Below are 16320 nucleotides of genomic sequence, written 5' to 3' on the forward strand. Positions count from 1 at the left end.
CGGGTGGGACATTTTGGGCTGGTGGTCCAGGGTTCTACAAGAAAGCAGGCTGAGCAAGCCATGGAGAGCAAGCCAGTAAGCAGTTCCCCTCCATGGCCTCTGCATCAGCTCCCTCCAGGTCCTGCCCTGTGTGAGTTCCTGCCCCTATGTGATGATGAACTGTTATATGGAACTGTGCGCGAAATGAACTCTTTTTTTTTTTTTTTTTTTTTCAACATCCAAAGCTTTTTTATTAACAGTTAAGATCCAGGGTTAGTTTTTGTAGCCTCGGCTGGCCCTTCGGCCTCTGGCACGCTCAAACTTCCGGCCCTTGGAACGGACGTAGGGTTTGGTGTGGCTGTGTGGGGTTCCTGGGGCCTTGCCAAAATGTCGGTACACCTCTCGGCCCTTCCGAGGACCAGACAGGAGCACAGTGCCTCTGCCCTTGGGAGACTCCAGGGCCAACTGGTCAAAGGTGAGGATCTTACCCCCAGCCTTGAGGATGCGACTTCGGGCCCGGCTGCTCACCCGCAGTGCACACACCTTTAGCTTGGGTACTTCCAGAAAAAAATATGGAACGCTTCACGAATTTGCGTGTCATCCTTGCGCAGGGGCCATGCTAATCTTCTCTGTATCGTTCCAATTTTAGTATATGTGCTGCCGAAGCGAGCACGCGAAATGAACTCTTTTCTCCCAAGTTGCTTTGGGTCGTGGTGTTTCATCCCAGGTGTTAGGTGGTGTTAGGATTACTATTTAATCCTAATGAAGGCAGCCTACATTTCAAAAGTTTTAAAAATTCTCAAACAGTTCTGGTCCTTGTTGCTGAACCAAGCATTTTAAATAAAAGATAATTGAGTTTTGTATTCATAATTTCAATGCAGCCTGCTTTTATTTTCTACATTAATCTTCCCGGGGGGGGGGGGAGATTAAAACAAAGCTATTAACAAAAATGAAGCGAACATCCGGGTCTAATGGTTGTACTGGGCTTGTAGGGGTGAGAATGGGCCACAGATGAAGACCACCAGAAAGACAGTCATCTCCAGTCCAAGAGCGGTTTAGAGTAGGGAGCGGAGAAAATTAAGTTCAAGGCAAACAAGACGAGATCTATATTAAAGCATAAGGCTCCGTGTTGATTGCTCACACAAGCCCGGGTCACTGGAGGAGACATGGGCGGAATCCGAGGATCAAACCATGGCTGAGTCAGCGCACCTTCCCCTAGGTCCCACCTTGATTGGGCTGTAGCTGCAGCACCTCCTGTCGGTCATCAGGAGTCATCGCTTTCCCGAGCATTCTAATGTTCGTAGTCTCAAAAAAGAGAAAAAGGAGGGCTGTCTTATATGGCGTGAAAAAAGCGGTTTGATCCGGTACTGATCTAATTTCTTCTTTATGATTTGGTACTTACTCTATTCTGTCGTGGTTGACGGTGAAAAAGAAAAGAAAAAAAGAAAACCTAACTTGACCCCGACGTGACTTGAACACGCAACCTTCTGATCTGGAGTCAGACGCGCTACCATTGCGCCACGAGGTCACAGCGAACTTGCGACTCTGTGTCGCTAAAGGCCTCGCTTCACCGGCTCGTTCCTGGGCTCCGGGGTTCAGAATCGAGCGCTGTCGCTCTCCCGGGCGGAGGAGGGGGTCAGGATGGCGCGGCTCCGAGCCGAACGGCAGCCGGGAGGATGTCAAGCTATCGCTCGGCGACAAACAGTTGGCTCTTCCCCCTCCGTCTCTCGCGGTGACCCACCGGGCACACAGGATTGGGGGAACACTCACGGGAGAGGAGACGCCGAAAGGGAACTGAGGGATGCTTGTGAACTGGGGGCCTCCCGGGAACTGGGACGGGGGACGCGATTGACAGCCGCCGCACGGCCGCGGGCCCCGCCCTGTAAGATGGCGGCCGCCTCCGCGGAGGGCCAGGGGTATCCCGGGGCGGGTGAGCAGGGGATCGGGCAGCGCGGTTCGTGATGACGAGGACCGACCAGGCCGGTGCCGGGACCAGGGAAGCCAGTCCGCGGTCCCGTCCCACTCCCGACCCCGCAGGAAGAAACGTGGGGACTCGAGAGAGCGACGCCCAAGCGAAGGGCTAGAGACACAAGAAAGAGCGCGGCAGTTTTATTAACGATATAAATAAACATTTCTTAGAGGAAAGAACAGTATGTGGAATAGTAGTAGTAAGACGGAAACATGGCTATTATTTCCCGGCGTTGTTCCTTCGTCCGAATTGTGGCCCGTACGTATCCCCGTACACAGATCATACGCAGAAAGTATCCTAATTGTCACGAAGGGCAAATGCCCAAACAGCAGCACTAACGTGTGTACTTTAAACATGCGTATGTGCATATGTTTTTGGATGTTTTGAAAGGTCCAATAAATACATACTCATAAACTAAGATGCTCTTACCATCTTAAAATCTACTAAAATGATATCTATTAAATGTTTCATAAAACCTTAAAATGTTGTTTACACACACAAAAAAAACATTCTCTGGGGGCCTATGATTAAAAACTTTATCAAACTACGAAATTTAACATTAGATACAGATACATAGATTTTAGTAATGATTCCCATCCTGAGCAAATTGTTAGTATTCTGGACAATACTAACAATGATTGTGGGTGGCTCACAATCATTTGTAACTCCAGTTCTAGAAGATCTGATGCCCTCTTCTGGTCTCTGTGGGTTGCTATGGGATTCCTTTTTCAGGAACATTCGTTTGTTTGTTTGTTTGTTTGTTGAGACAGGGTTTCTCTGTGTAACCCTGGCTATCCTGGAACTCATTCTGTAGACCAGGCTGGCTTTGAACTCTGAGATCTTCCTGCCTCAGTACTGGGATTAAAGGTGTGCACCACCTTTATGTGCACCACCAAATGTTAAATCTAAAATTGGCATGCCAAGAAATAAAAAATAATAATAATGTCACCATATAATAAAATTGAATTTAAAAAAAAAAATGAAGTGGAAGCTGGAGAGATGGCCCAGTGATTAAGAGCACTGACTGCTTTTCCAGAGGTCCCGAGTTCCCAGCAACTACATGGTGGCTCACAACCATCTCTAATGGGATCTGATGCCCTCTTCTGTCATGTCTAAGAGAGTGACATATGTACTTAAATACATAAAATAAATAAATAAATCTTTTTAAAAATTGAAGTGGGCGCACATTTTGATATTCAGTTATTTTGGGGAACTTTAGGGGCAGACTCCGTTTTGTTGCGTGCTGTCTTATCATAGACTGGCATATAGACTGGCATATATAGACTCCAGGCTGACCTCGAACTCAGAGATCTGCCTGCCTCTGCCTCTGCCTCACAAATGCTGGGATTAAAGGTATGCGCCATTACTGCTTGGCTTGGGAATGTGGATTCTTTTTTTTTTTTTTTTTTTTTTTTTTTTTTTTTTTTTTTTTTTTTTGGTTTTTTAAGACAGGGTTTCTCTGTATAGCCCTGGCTGTCCTGGAACTCACTCTGTAGACCGGACTGGCTTCAAGCTCAGAAATCTGCCTGCCTCTGCCTCCCAAGTGCTGGGATTAAAGGCGTGTGCCACCACCACCCGGTGGGAATGTGGATTCTTAACTGGCCCTGAGAGTCTAGACGTTTTCCTCAGGAGGAATGTGTTTTGTGTAGAAATAACAGGGCTAGAAGCTTTTGATCCTCATGATTTGTTGGATTCTCAGAATCAACCTTTTTTTTTCTTCTCTCTCTCTCTTGCTTTCTCTCTCTCTCTCTCTCTCTCTCTCTCTCTCTCTCTCTCTCTCTTTCTCTCTTTAAATGCAGGTTCTACATAGCCTTGGCTATCCTGGAACTCACTATATAGACCAGGCTGGCATCAAACTCATAGAGATCCACCTGTCTCTGCCTTCTGAGTGCAGGGATTAAAGATGTGAGCCACCATGTCTGGCTAGCCTTATTTTAATCTTAGAAGCTGTACCATAGCATGTGGTCCAAGAGACAGCAAGAATAGAAATAAGTATCAGTATCTCTGGGGTGGAGGAAGAAGTGCCCCTTTCATCCACTCTCAGAGTCTTCAAAGAGACTAGTCGGGTTAGAGTGTCCTTCCTTCCTGTCTGGAAAACCCACACATCCTCAGGCAAACCTCGGTGTAGACACAGAGATCGAAGACACTGGCTTTAGTCCCCAGATCCTCTGTCCTCACTCTTTCACTGGCTAGAGTTTAAAACAATTGCCAACCTTGTCTCTTCTAACTGAAGCCATGAGCATCTCTGAAGTTATTTCTTTTACCTTAGTGAAAAGGAGGTTTCTTGCCTAAGACACTTGAAAAAATACATAATAAACAACCAAGAAAACCTGGGGCTGGGGTTAAGAGCAGGTGCTACTCTCCCAGAGAATATGGGTTCAGTTCCCAACACCTGTATTAGGTGGCTAACATGGCCCTGCAATTCCAGTTCCAGGGGATCTGTCGCCCTCTTCTGGTGTCCTTGGGTACTGCATCCAGGCCACAGGGCCCCACCCCCCCACCTCAAATAAACAAATTTTTACAACACCCCAAAAATTCTTATACTAGATTCAGAGAAGAGGCTCGCTTATCTGAATGGCTTTTTATTATGTTTTCATTTTTGTTTTTGTTTTAAATCGCCATTCAGGTTAAAAGTGCAGTGAGAAAGGCTGCTTTCTTTGTATCTAATGCTCAAGACAATGTGGGTTTTTCCCCCCTGGGAAAAAAAACTATTGCCACACACTTGGAATAGGACCGTCTACACTAAATGAATAAGGAGAAACGGAGAGCAACTAGGGTATAATGCACCAGAAGTAAACACGTATGTTGGCAGAAAAGTGGGGATCAGAATTAACGAGACGGGAGGGAGCGTCCTGAGCCTGTAGGTGGCAGCACTCACCACAGAGATGGTGAGCTAGGAGCTGCATCTGAGTTCCTGTCACCCCGTGGGGGTGGTGGGGGGAGCGGGGACAGGAAAGGGATAAGGAAGATCGGGACTATGCCAATGAGTGCGGATGGCGTGAGGAAATCTGTGGGTGTGGTACTCTGGGGACCCAGCAGCCCTGGGTCCTCGAGGAACCCGAGTGAGAAAGAGTCCAGAGAAGAAAGACAAATGAACAACCCAGACCACAGCTTGCTCGACTCTTCAGCTTTGGAAGACTGGCTCAGAGCCCAGCGGTACCCACCAAACTTTCCAGGTTCCTGTGTCTCAAGACTTTATCAGGGACACACAACAAAGGAATATATATATATATATATATATATATATATATATATATATATGTGTGTGTGTGTGTGTGTGTGTGTGTGTGTGTATGTATGTATGTATATATATATATATATATATATATATATTTTTTTTTTTTTTTTAAGGGAACGCAGAGCTGGAGAGATGGCTCAGTAGCTGCAAAGGACTGCCTGTAACTCCAGCTCTGTGGGGATCTGACACCTTTGGTGTCTATGAGCACCTATACACACACACACACACACACACACACACACAGAGAGAGAGAGAGAGAGAGAGAGAGAGAGAGAGAGAGAGAGAGAGAGATCAGGGAATCAATATTTTTGTGTGTAAAACTAAAAAATGCAAACTGGTTCTGAGATCACAGGGTGACAAACGTTTTAAATGTGTCTGTCCCAGTTTTTGTTTTGTTTTTCTCTAGAGAATATGTACTAATGAATCAATAAGAGGGCTGAAGAGATGACTCTATGAGTTAGGACCAGGGTTCAACTCCCCACACCCACATGGCAGCTCACAACTGGCTGTAACTCCAGTTCTGGGGCATTGGACATCCTCCTTTTGCCTCTGCAAACACCAGACACACAAACACTGACCCACTGAGCAACAACGTCTCACCACTCACTGCACGCTGGATTTTCCCAGCAGCATCTCCTGGGCTTTCGAGTGTTTTGGAGGACTGATGCATGTGGAGCCACATAGGCAGGGAAGCAGACAGCTGTAAGGCACACCTGGCCAGGTCTGTGCCAGCTGGTGGGAGTGGGAACGGCTTAGCTGCTCCTAGATGAAGGTGACCCCTTGGAAGTTGAGGGAGTAGATTAACAGCTGGAGCCCAGGTACTAACAACCATCCTTGTACCTACAGCAAGCTCTTCCCTGGAGGAAGATCCGAGGGGCACATCTGGAATGGCCTCAGCATCTAGTGTGTGGTCCGTTTTCAGGCTTTTCCCTCTGTGGTTCTGGTTTTTTGTTTGTTTGTTTGTTTTATCATCCCTTTGGTCCATGGGAAGTGGGAACCTCAACTGTGAGTTCATGAAGGCTAGGCAAGCGCTCTCCTAACTGAGCCTTATCCTCCACCCATAAAAAGGGGAAAACCAAACAGCACAAACTAATGAGTCTGTCTTTCCTCTCAGTCCTCCCTGCTTTGCCAGCTTCTGTGATCTGGGCTTGCTTTCCCGATGATGTTGGTCAGTGTCAACTCATGTAAATCTAAGTAAGTGGTTTTGGAAGGTTCATAGATCTCTTTTAGGACTATGTGTTGCAATCCCTAATCTGCAGCACTACTAGGAAGTGATGAAATCTTTGGGCCGTGGGGCCTAGCAGAAGGAAGTTAGCTCATTGGCATGTGTCTATGAAGGGGACATTTAAGCCCTGACCACTTTCTGTCTCTTTGCTTCCTTGTCACCAGGAGGTGAACAGGTAGCACATCATGTCCCAACCATGATGTGCCCAGGGCAACAGGGCCAATTGATGATGACCAACACCATGAGCCCAAAGAAACCTCCCCTCCCTTTAGCTTAGGTAAGTATTTTGTTACAGTAGCACCAAGGTGACTAGCAGAATGTGTCCAGCTAGAAGACTGTCGTGTGTGTGCAGAGATCCTAAGAGACTGGAGCATCACAGGGGACATGGGTGCCTGGGGGGAAAGGTCTCTTGTTCAGGAACAGCCAGGGGCACAGCTAGCAAGGCCTAGTTGTCACCAAGTAATGTGTGACTCTCCCAACTTTACCATGTGTAATAATTTTGGCAAAACCTGTTTTGGGAGATGCTTTGGACTGGAGGTCTGAGCCCTGCACTTTTTGAAGCCTACCGGCCATGCTTCCATACCATGCAGCTGACAGTGAGTGTGGACTAACCCAGGAAGCCTTCGTAAAAGATAGGACTCTGGAATTCCATCAACACACGAAACGCGGTGCTGTCTCTTTCAGCCCCTAACAACTGTCTTCCAGCCTGAGAAACGGAGAGCCTTGTACCTATGACCCTAACTTAACTGTGTGGGCCTCCAGTGTCTTCAGTCATAGAGGGCAGATGTGCTGTAAGAAGAACCACTTGGCCGAGAGAAAGGGAGCTGGAGAGGCTGTGTCAGGGCAGGCTGCTAGCCTATCCCTGTGACCCTGGATAGGTCACCAAAATTTCCTTGGCCAACGTTTCGACTTGTTCTACTTACTGAAGATACTTAAACAAAAGTCGGATCCCCCAAGCAGGACTCAACAATAGATCAAAGTATCGGATCCACCATTGGGAGCATGGGGGAGGAGTTACGAGCAGAAACTTGTATAGTTTATGGGCTGGTAGACCACCACATTCTCCCTTCCTGGCAACTGTCAACCGTTTGTATATCACAGGGGTGGGCATGTGCTGCGTGAGCCTTGTTAACTTCTCTCCTTTCACACGGGAAGTTGATGGTCCCGTGGGTGTGGTCTCAACTGCTTTGCTTCAAGCTGAGAATGGTCTTGTCTAACCCACAGGAAACAGTCACAACCCAACTCTGTCACAACACAACTCTAAAATGTTTGTAAAATTAAAAGATGCTGTATTGTGTATAGAAATGTGAGGATGGGTCCCAGGGAGAACAATTTTTGACTTTCAAATATTTAGTACTTCAAAGGTCCAAAGCCAATCAGGGATAGAGGAGTGAGGTATGGCATTTCCCTAATCTGGGTTCTCTAAATGACTTAGTTCACTGTGACTCCCTACTGGAAAGCCACATAGACTTCTGCCTTGGCTTCCATTCAGTTTGACAACACTTCAGTGCTCTCTCGGCTCTTTTTAATCCCCCTCCCCCGCTTTGGGGAAACAGCAGACTAGCCTAACTGAATATGTAGCTGAGGCTAACTTTGAACTCCATATCCTCTCCCTTCAACTTTCCTAGTGCTGGGAATCCAGGCTTGTGCCATTATGGAACAGGCTTTATCTTTATGCAGTTGGGAATGGCACTCAGGGTTGCTTGCATGCCAGGCCTGATTCATGAATTTTTATGGAGTTTTTTGGTTTGGTTTGGTTTGACTTAGTTTTGGGTTTTTTGAAACAGGGTTTCTCTGTGCAGTCCTGACTGCCCTGGTTGCTCTATAGACCAGACTGGCCTTGATCTCTGAGATCCATAATGTTGACCCCACTATGATCTTGCTAAATGGACATAGTATCCAACTTCCCTGTAAATTCACAGCTCTGTACCCACAGGACGGCTCTCAGACCTCGTCAGAGAAACTCTTGTAGTGGATGGCAGTTAACACAAAAGCTCACAGAGAGTAAGAGTCTGTGGAGCGCTCAGCCACATTGGAACATCTAAATCACACTCCCTCCAAGACTCAGGGACCACCATGGAAGAGGGGACAGAGCGTGGGGAGCATCAGAAGGAAACAGCATCTTCTGGACATGACAGAACTGCAGCATCCATGAACCTAGCATCTGTGGTTGCACAAGATCAAGCCAGTCTGCATCCTAGCACGGAAAGGGATGTCTCACGAGCCTTACCTCTAACTCAGGCGCTGTTGGCAGCTAACAGTTTCTAGTGGAAAGTAAGTTTCTGTAAGGATGTGGTTCCTGGTCTGCCATTGGATGGCTCCCTCACAAAAGCATATGGGCAGCACAAACTGTAGTCTATGAATTATTTTTTAAAAACAAGAGAGAGCAGAAAGTCGGGATGGGTGGGGTTTAGTCTGGAGTGGAGTGGTAAATACAACCAAACTTCTCGGATGCAGGAGCCCAGGTGTACCTGGCACTCAAACATCAGTGAGTGAGGACCAGGGGAGACAGACACTCCCTTGCCATTCTCACTAACTGGGCTGAGACAGTGACTTGCAGGTTGACGATCCCCAGAGCCCCAAAGATCGTTAGCTCTTCTGTGTGCATACATTTGGGAGCTTGAAACTTGGGGAGGGGTGTGAAGTGGAAACTCCTGGTTTCATTGGGAAGTCAGTTATGTCACATGATGTTTTGCTGGGACACACAGGTGAAAGGATGTTTTGCTAAAGCAGACATGTGAAAGGATGTTTCACTATGGGGACACCTTCAGAAAAAAACGATGGGAAGTGCCCTGGCTCCCAAAGGTACAGCCCAGCCAGTGCTATTTAAAACATCTTTTCACAACACTTCACAAGCCAAAGAGATTTCTAAGTAACCTTGCAACTCTTTCCACCTTGGCCAGAGAAGGGTTCTTCCTTTGGAGGTCTGTTAGAAGGATCTCAGACCTCAGAATGAGAACTGTTCATTCTGGCTACTGTCAAGGGCGATCTTTTCAGGTACCTGAGGCCCGAACCAGACTGTAACACTAGAGGGCGCCATGCTCTTCTACTTCCTGTGCCCACTGCCTGCCGCTTGGACATCCTGAGGACAGACTGGTTAGCACTTGAGGACTTTGTCCTCATAGCCCTTAAGCCGGTGCTTTTTATGTGGGTCGAACAAAAGAGCCCTCACCCAGCTGAGTGAGGCTGAGTGAGCAGGAGCAACAACAGACTTCTTTCCTAACGGCCTCGCCTGGTCATGTGACCCTGCACAGATTCTGCCTCTAGTCTTCCAAAACTAGAGGGATGATGGGAAGTTCTCGGTCACCACATGCTGTGTTGCTGTTTTACCTCCATTAATGACATATACAAAGATGTTCACAGCCACTTTCGGGTGAGCACCCAAAAGGGAAATGCCTTCTGGGCTGGTTAGGTTCTTGTTGCTTGCTTCTTGTTGTTTGTCAACTTGACACAAACCTAGTTGTATTTGGGAAGAGGGAATCTCAACTAAGGAATTGCCTTCATCAGATTGGCCTCTAGACAAGCCTGTAGGACATTTTCTTGATGATTGATGTGAGAGCATCCAGCCCACTGTGGCAGGCACCAAACCTGGGCAGTTGGACCTGGACTGTATAAGTTAGCCGATTGTGAGCCTGAAAGCAAGCCAGTAAGCAGTGTCCCTCCCTCCGTGGTCTCTGCTTTGGTTCCCACCTCTAGGTTGCCGCCCTGCTTGAGTTCCTGCCCTGGCTTCCCTTAGTGATCAGGATGAGTGAGCCAGATATAAACGCTTTCCTCGCTCCGTTGCTTTTGGTCGAGGTCTTTGTCACAGTGAAAGAAAGCAAACTAGGACACCTCAGGCTTGTACCAACTGGAGCAGGGACTGCATGTGAACCGTTCTAAATGACAGAAGACAGCTGGGCAAGGGAACATGCAGTGACCTTGCGCTAGTGAGGGAAGCTCTCCCTCACAGAGAATATGGTGTATCGTTTTCCAAACATTCTAGAAGAGGCCAAGCCTCCTCAGAGCTGGTGAAAGAACAGGCCACTGTGGGGACAGGAGCCTTACTCCTGCAGGATAGGGATGTGGGGGAAACCAGGTGGAGGCAGCTCTACTTACAGGATGTGCTAGGTCACTGTCTGTACTGCAGAGGTGCAGCTGTGCTGGCTACCCCCCCCCCCCAAAGACAAACCATTTCAGGGACTTAGAGTCAGGCACTTGCACGGGTGGAGGAGAAAGTGCACAAGAGTGTATGCATCCCGTGCCCCTCAGAGATGCAACCCTCCAGTCTCTGTTCAGTGGGGCTCTGCCTTCTCCCAACAGGATCGCTTACAGATTCCCTGGCTGGCCCAGTGGGTAGTGACACAGGTCATGAAGCTTCCTCCAGTGTCCATCTGCTGAGCCCTCTGTCCTCTCTTGGACTGGAAGGCATGCAGACCTTTGTCTGAGCTGGCCCCAGAAATGTCCAGCATCTCCCTCTCCTGAAGCTTCTCTCTGAGCTCAGGATAGAGTTAGGACCATGTGGTTCTATGGCTCTACCATCCATTCTAGGCTGTGGCCAATATGCCTGGGCTCTGGGGACTTCCGGTGTTGAGCAGGTATGCTGCAGAGATGATCCCATCTGCTGAGGGACTTCTCAGGGAACCTGATTTTTGGTATTTTGCTCCCAAGTCAAACAGGGCTCAGCTTGGAGTATTTCAAACTCCCATAGATTGCATCAAAAATACAGAATAGGTTCAGGTCAAAGGCCTCCAGGAAAGGCAGCAGCATCACTATGGCCCCCACATCTTCTAGCACATTGCAATGACAGTCTGCCTCTGATTACTTCACACAACCTGCACATGTCCCAGCAGGCAGCTATGATATTGGGCTGGACCACAGCCCAGCTGACATGGTCTAGAAATGGCCTTAAAGCTGAACAGACACCTCTCACCCTCTATCCCACTGACTTTCCATCCCCTCTAATCAGGAGATGCCACGAATTTCTTGGTGAATCTGGAGGGCTCAGACAGGGTGTCCCATTTCTCTTAGTCAGGGTTTCTATTCCTGCACAAAACATCACGACCAAGAAGCAAGTTGGGGAGGAAAGGGTTTATTCAGCTTACACTTCCACATTGATGTTCATCAAAGAAAGTCAGGACTGGAACTCAGGCAGGTCAGGAAGCAGGAGCTGATGCAGGAGCCATGGAGGGATGTTATTTCCTGGCTTGCTTCCCCTGGCTTGCTCAGCCTGCTTTCTTATAGAACCCAGGACTACCAGCCCAGGGATGGCACCACCCACAATGGGCCCCCCCGACCCTTGATCTCTAATTGAGAAAATGCCTTACAGCTGGATCTCATGTAGGCATTTCCTCAAGGTAGGCTTCTTTCTCTGTGATAACTCCAGCTTGTGTCAAGTTGACACACAAAACCAGCCAGTACATCCATCAAGGCTCATACCTGTACAGATATGAAACAGAATGAGTCCTTAGTGGGACTGTTTGAAAAGGATTAGAAGAATTAGGAGGTATGGCTTTGTTGGAGTCGGTGTGTCCTTGCTGGCAGAAGTATGTCTCTGGGGGTGGGTTTCCAAAGCCCACACTAGGCTCCGTGCCCCATGCCCACACCTGCTACTACAGAACAGAGTTTAAAGCTCTTAACTCTCCACTATGGCTTTCACAGACTAATCCTCTGAGACTGTAAGCAAGACCCCAATTAAGTGCTTTCTTTTATAAGAGTTGCCTTGGTTGTGGCGTCTTTTCACAGCACTAGAACAGTAACTAAGAAAAGTCCCTAAGCCCAGTGTATTCTTCCCCAGAGCACAGCAAAGGCCATGGAGGTCCATCAGAGGTCTGACCTCCTCGGAAACCCTATCCTTTACACACCAAGCATGGTTCCCATGGTGACATGTGTCAGGGTTTGCTAGAGAAACAAAACCTATAGAATGAGTCTATACATAGGGAGAGAAAGGGGGTTATGTAGAATGGCTTACAGACTGTGGTCCCACCAGTACAACAATGGCTGGCTGCCTGCTATCTACTGGTCCAAGAGGCTGGATTTCTCAGGTGATCTTCAGCATACCTTGGAATCCCAAAGAAGTAGGCTCTAATGAAAGTGAAGAAATGAGCTTGCTAGTGAGAGCAGGCAGAGAGAGGGAGCAAATTTCCTTCTATGTATACAGGCTGCCAGAAAGAATGGCCCAGGTTAAAGGTGGATCTTCCCACCTCAAAGGATCTGGGTTAAAGATGCATCTTCCTATCTCAAAGATCCAGATTAAAAGTGTCTCATCCTGCCAGGAAGTGGTGGCACACGCCTTTAATCCCAGCACTTGGGAGGCAGAGACAGTCGGATTTCTGTGTTCAAGGCCAGCCTGGTCTACAGAGTGAGTTCCAGGACAGCCAGGGCTACACAGAGAAACCCTGTTTCGAAAAAACAAAAAAACAAAAACAAAAACAAAAAAACAAAACAAGAAAGGAAAAAACAAAAAACAAAAAACCTCCCTCACAGGTTTGCCCAGCCATTTGGGTTTTAGTTAATTCCAGATGTAGTCAAGTTGACTACCAAGAATAGCCACCACAACAGGGAACACGCTGAGATTTTCTAATAGATTTTTTTTTTCATTTTTAAAAACTGTATGTGTATGAGTATTTTGCCTACATGCATGTCTGTTCTATGCACCTTCTGTGGTCAGTGTCCCCCAAGAAATTAGAAAAGGGCACCAGATCCCTGGGACTGGAGTTACTGACAGTAGTGAGCTGCCATGTGGCTGCTGGGAATTGAACCCAAGACCTCTATCAAGAGCAGCCAGTGCTTTTAAGAGATGAGCCATCTCTCCTGCTCCAACTTTCTCTTCTTCACGCTGGAGGTGAGAGTCCTCCCTCCCAACCCCCTAAGAGCACCCACACACACACTATAAGATATACCCAGCCTCTTTCCTAATTCCTTCACATTTTGGGAGTTGTGGGAGAGGGAGATCCACCCTCCCTGGAAGCCCTGATCTGCTCACATCCACCTTAGAAATCTGGTATTAAAACACAGAATATGCCATCTGAATTTGCTCACTATAGGCAAATTGTCCAGAATAGAGTTGTACAAAATCTAATTTTTTTAAAAAATGAAGCTGGAATGGTGAATTTGTCCTTGTCACTGTGACTGTCCTTTCGTCAGGGCTGAGCCTTCACTTCCCTGTGTTTAAATGACTGCCCAGTCTGAGCCAGCTCAACCTGGGGCAGAGCACTGTGAACAGATGTCCCTTTAAACTGCAACTTCCCCTGTGGTGCTGGGACTCTGAGAAGCTGTGCTGTCTCCTGCTAAGGCAGAGCCAGGACACCTGTGGGAACAAGAGATGGAGAGAATCTCAGAGGCTGATCTGTAGCTTGCTACCCACAAACCTCCCAGTCTTTTTCGGTGATGATGTGAATGTATCTGTCTCTTAGATACTTTCTCCTACTCTCACCACAAGGATGAAAAACAGTCAAAGAGGAAGGTGGTGCCATAAGCTCCCCCAGGACAAACTGGCCTCAAACCTGAATCCTACACAGGAAAAACCTTTCTTCAAATATACAAAAGAGACAAACAAACAAACAAAAAAAAAACCACCCTCCCCAAGGCTGGGCATAGAGTTCAGACAGTAAAAGAACTTGCCAGACAAATATGCCTAAGAATCTGAGTTCGAATTCCTAGAACCACAAGAGGCTGGACACTGTAGTCCCAGCATTCTATGGGAGGTTGGAGGTAGAGACCAGAGATGCCCTAGAAGGTTGTGGGTCATCAGAAAGCCAAGGCCTCAAGTGTCATCCAATGCTCTCCACACCTGTGTCATGGCACACTCGTGCCCTTATTCACACTCATGAAGACACATGTACACACATACATGCACACACACACACACACACACACAATCTTTTTAATTAGCAGAAAATCACCAGACCTCACACCTTTTCAGCAACAGAAGGAAGATCCTATTCCATCCCCTGATTTGGGGCAGCCTGGATTTCTCTCAGCAGCACTGACCCTTTCTTTGCAACCTCACCCGCTTCTCTTCTTAACTGAAAGGTTCACTCTGTCTGCCCCAGTTTTACTTCGTTGTTGCTTAGACAAAATTGTCTACAGGTCTGCCACACCACAGACAGATGCCTATTGCTGCAGGCGTGGGCTCCAAGGCCAAATACACTGAGATTCCCTGAGAACTCTTTGTCCTTTTAAGACATAGATAGTAAATCATGATGAAACTGAGCATAAAGTACAAGTAGGAAAATCGGAGGAAGCCGGAGAAGGCTGGGGATGCCTGGGAATCGAATCCATGTGCAAAAGTGCAGGAAGCTCATGAGGGCTCAGCAGCCAGCCCTGCTGACTGCAGGAGACCAGAACACGCTGCTGCAGTCTTTTCTGGCAATGTTGAAAGGGTTATTTTGAGAGCAGCTATTAAAAAAAGAAGAAGAAGAAGAAGAAGTCATTTGAGAAAGTAATTTACATCTGTAAGGAAATTACTGGGTTCAAGCATCCACCTCAGGAAGAGCAAGAGATGGCACATCACACACAGCCTCTTGATGTGCGCACTCCTTAACACCAGGTCTGTGGAGACACCAGGCATGCGAAGCTTTCTCTAAGCAATCTCTACCTGCCTGAACCCACCTAAAGGAACTCACTGTCCTGAACCAACTTTCCAGCAACCTTATCAGCCAGGGAAGACTAACACAGATCACAGAAGAAACTGGTCTTCTGGTTACCAGGTACTGTGTGGGTGACTCTGGGAATCACCTAGACAGGAAAGCCTTGCCCTACCTCCAGAGGTCAGAGGGTAAAAGGAGGCTCATTTCAGGTGGACTCCCTTCCCAAAGCTCCCAGAGGGTGAGCTCACCGGGAGTAGGTTTATGTTCTCAGAAGGCTCCCAACTGGCCATAGGTGGTCATGCTTGGCCTTCACAGTCTACAGAACAGGGTGACACACAAGTGCCATTTGCTCTTCTGGGGAAGCTTCCCAAATGAGAGTCAAAGACCTCTCTCTTATTGTGTTTTATTTCCTTTAGCATAATGTCCCTAAGTATCACCCGTGCGGCATGGGACAGAGCCCCCCTTTCTGAAGGCTGAGTGATATTCTACTGCATATTGGTTGACCACCCTCGCTGTTAGTGGACGCCAGGGCTGCCTCCCCTCTTGATGACAACACTAAGCATGACTGTGCATAGACTCTCAGAGGCTCTGGCTCCAAAGCTTTTAGGTACACGACCAGATGGATAATCCGTGGCTCTATTTTTGGTTTTGAGGTGCCTCCTACTGCTTTCTATGCTGCAGCACAAGTTTATATTCCCACTAACAGCCAAGACTTATGGAAAACTTTTATTTTAGATCCGTTACCCACAAAGTGAAGGTAGAATGGAATGCTTAAGATGTATTTTTATCTCACTGATGAATAATTTAGATATTTCTTACATCGGATTACTAATGTTGCTTCTTTAGCTATTAAGAATATCAGCACAGAGGCTGGAGCAATATCAGTGGTTAAGAGCACCGGCTGTTCTTACCGAGGACACCAGGTTCAATTCCCAGCACCTTCATGGCGGCTCACAACCATTTGTAACTCCAGTTGCAGAGGATCTGTTGCCCTTTTCAGACCTGTAACAAGGTACCTGTAGTGGAATTATAATAGAATCATTGTATCTAGTGTAGACAGCAGAACAAGTAGTTGTTTTTCTGAAAGAGCTTGACAAGCCTGTAAGGGGCGGTTCTGATGTTAAACTCCTGCTCCCCAATTGGTATGAGATTTGTCAGTAAAGAAAGCCAGAGGCAGCTGGGCGGTGGTGGCGCACACCTTTAATCCCAACACCTGGGAGGCAGAGGCAGGCGGATTTCTGAGTTCAAGGCCAGCCTGGTTTACAGAGTTCCAAGACAGCCAGGGCTACACAGAGAAACCCTGTCTTGAAAAACCAAAAAAAAGAAAGAAAGAAAGAAAGAA

General features: G+C 47.4%; 2 non-coding genes across 2 annotated transcripts; both read right to left on the reverse strand.

The window, feature by feature from the left end:
• Positions 1 to 545: 545 nt before the first annotated feature.
• LOC116079295 lies at positions 546 to 652 on the reverse strand. Its single transcript, XR_004113868.1, has one exon. It is a non-coding gene; the product is annotated as a U6 spliceosomal RNA (small nuclear RNA).
• Positions 653 to 1435: 783 nt separating this feature from the next.
• Positions 1436 to 1507, reverse strand: Trnaw-cca. The gene has a single exon. It is a non-coding gene; the product is annotated as a tRNA-Trp (tRNA).
• Positions 1508 to 16320: the final 14813 nt, after the last annotated feature.

The sequence above is a fragment of the Mastomys coucha genome, unplaced genomic scaffold (genome assembly GCF_008632895.1).
Source record: "Mastomys coucha isolate ucsf_1 unplaced genomic scaffold, UCSF_Mcou_1 pScaffold5, whole genome shotgun sequence".
Lineage (NCBI taxonomy): Eukaryota > Metazoa > Chordata > Mammalia > Rodentia > Muridae > Mastomys > Mastomys coucha.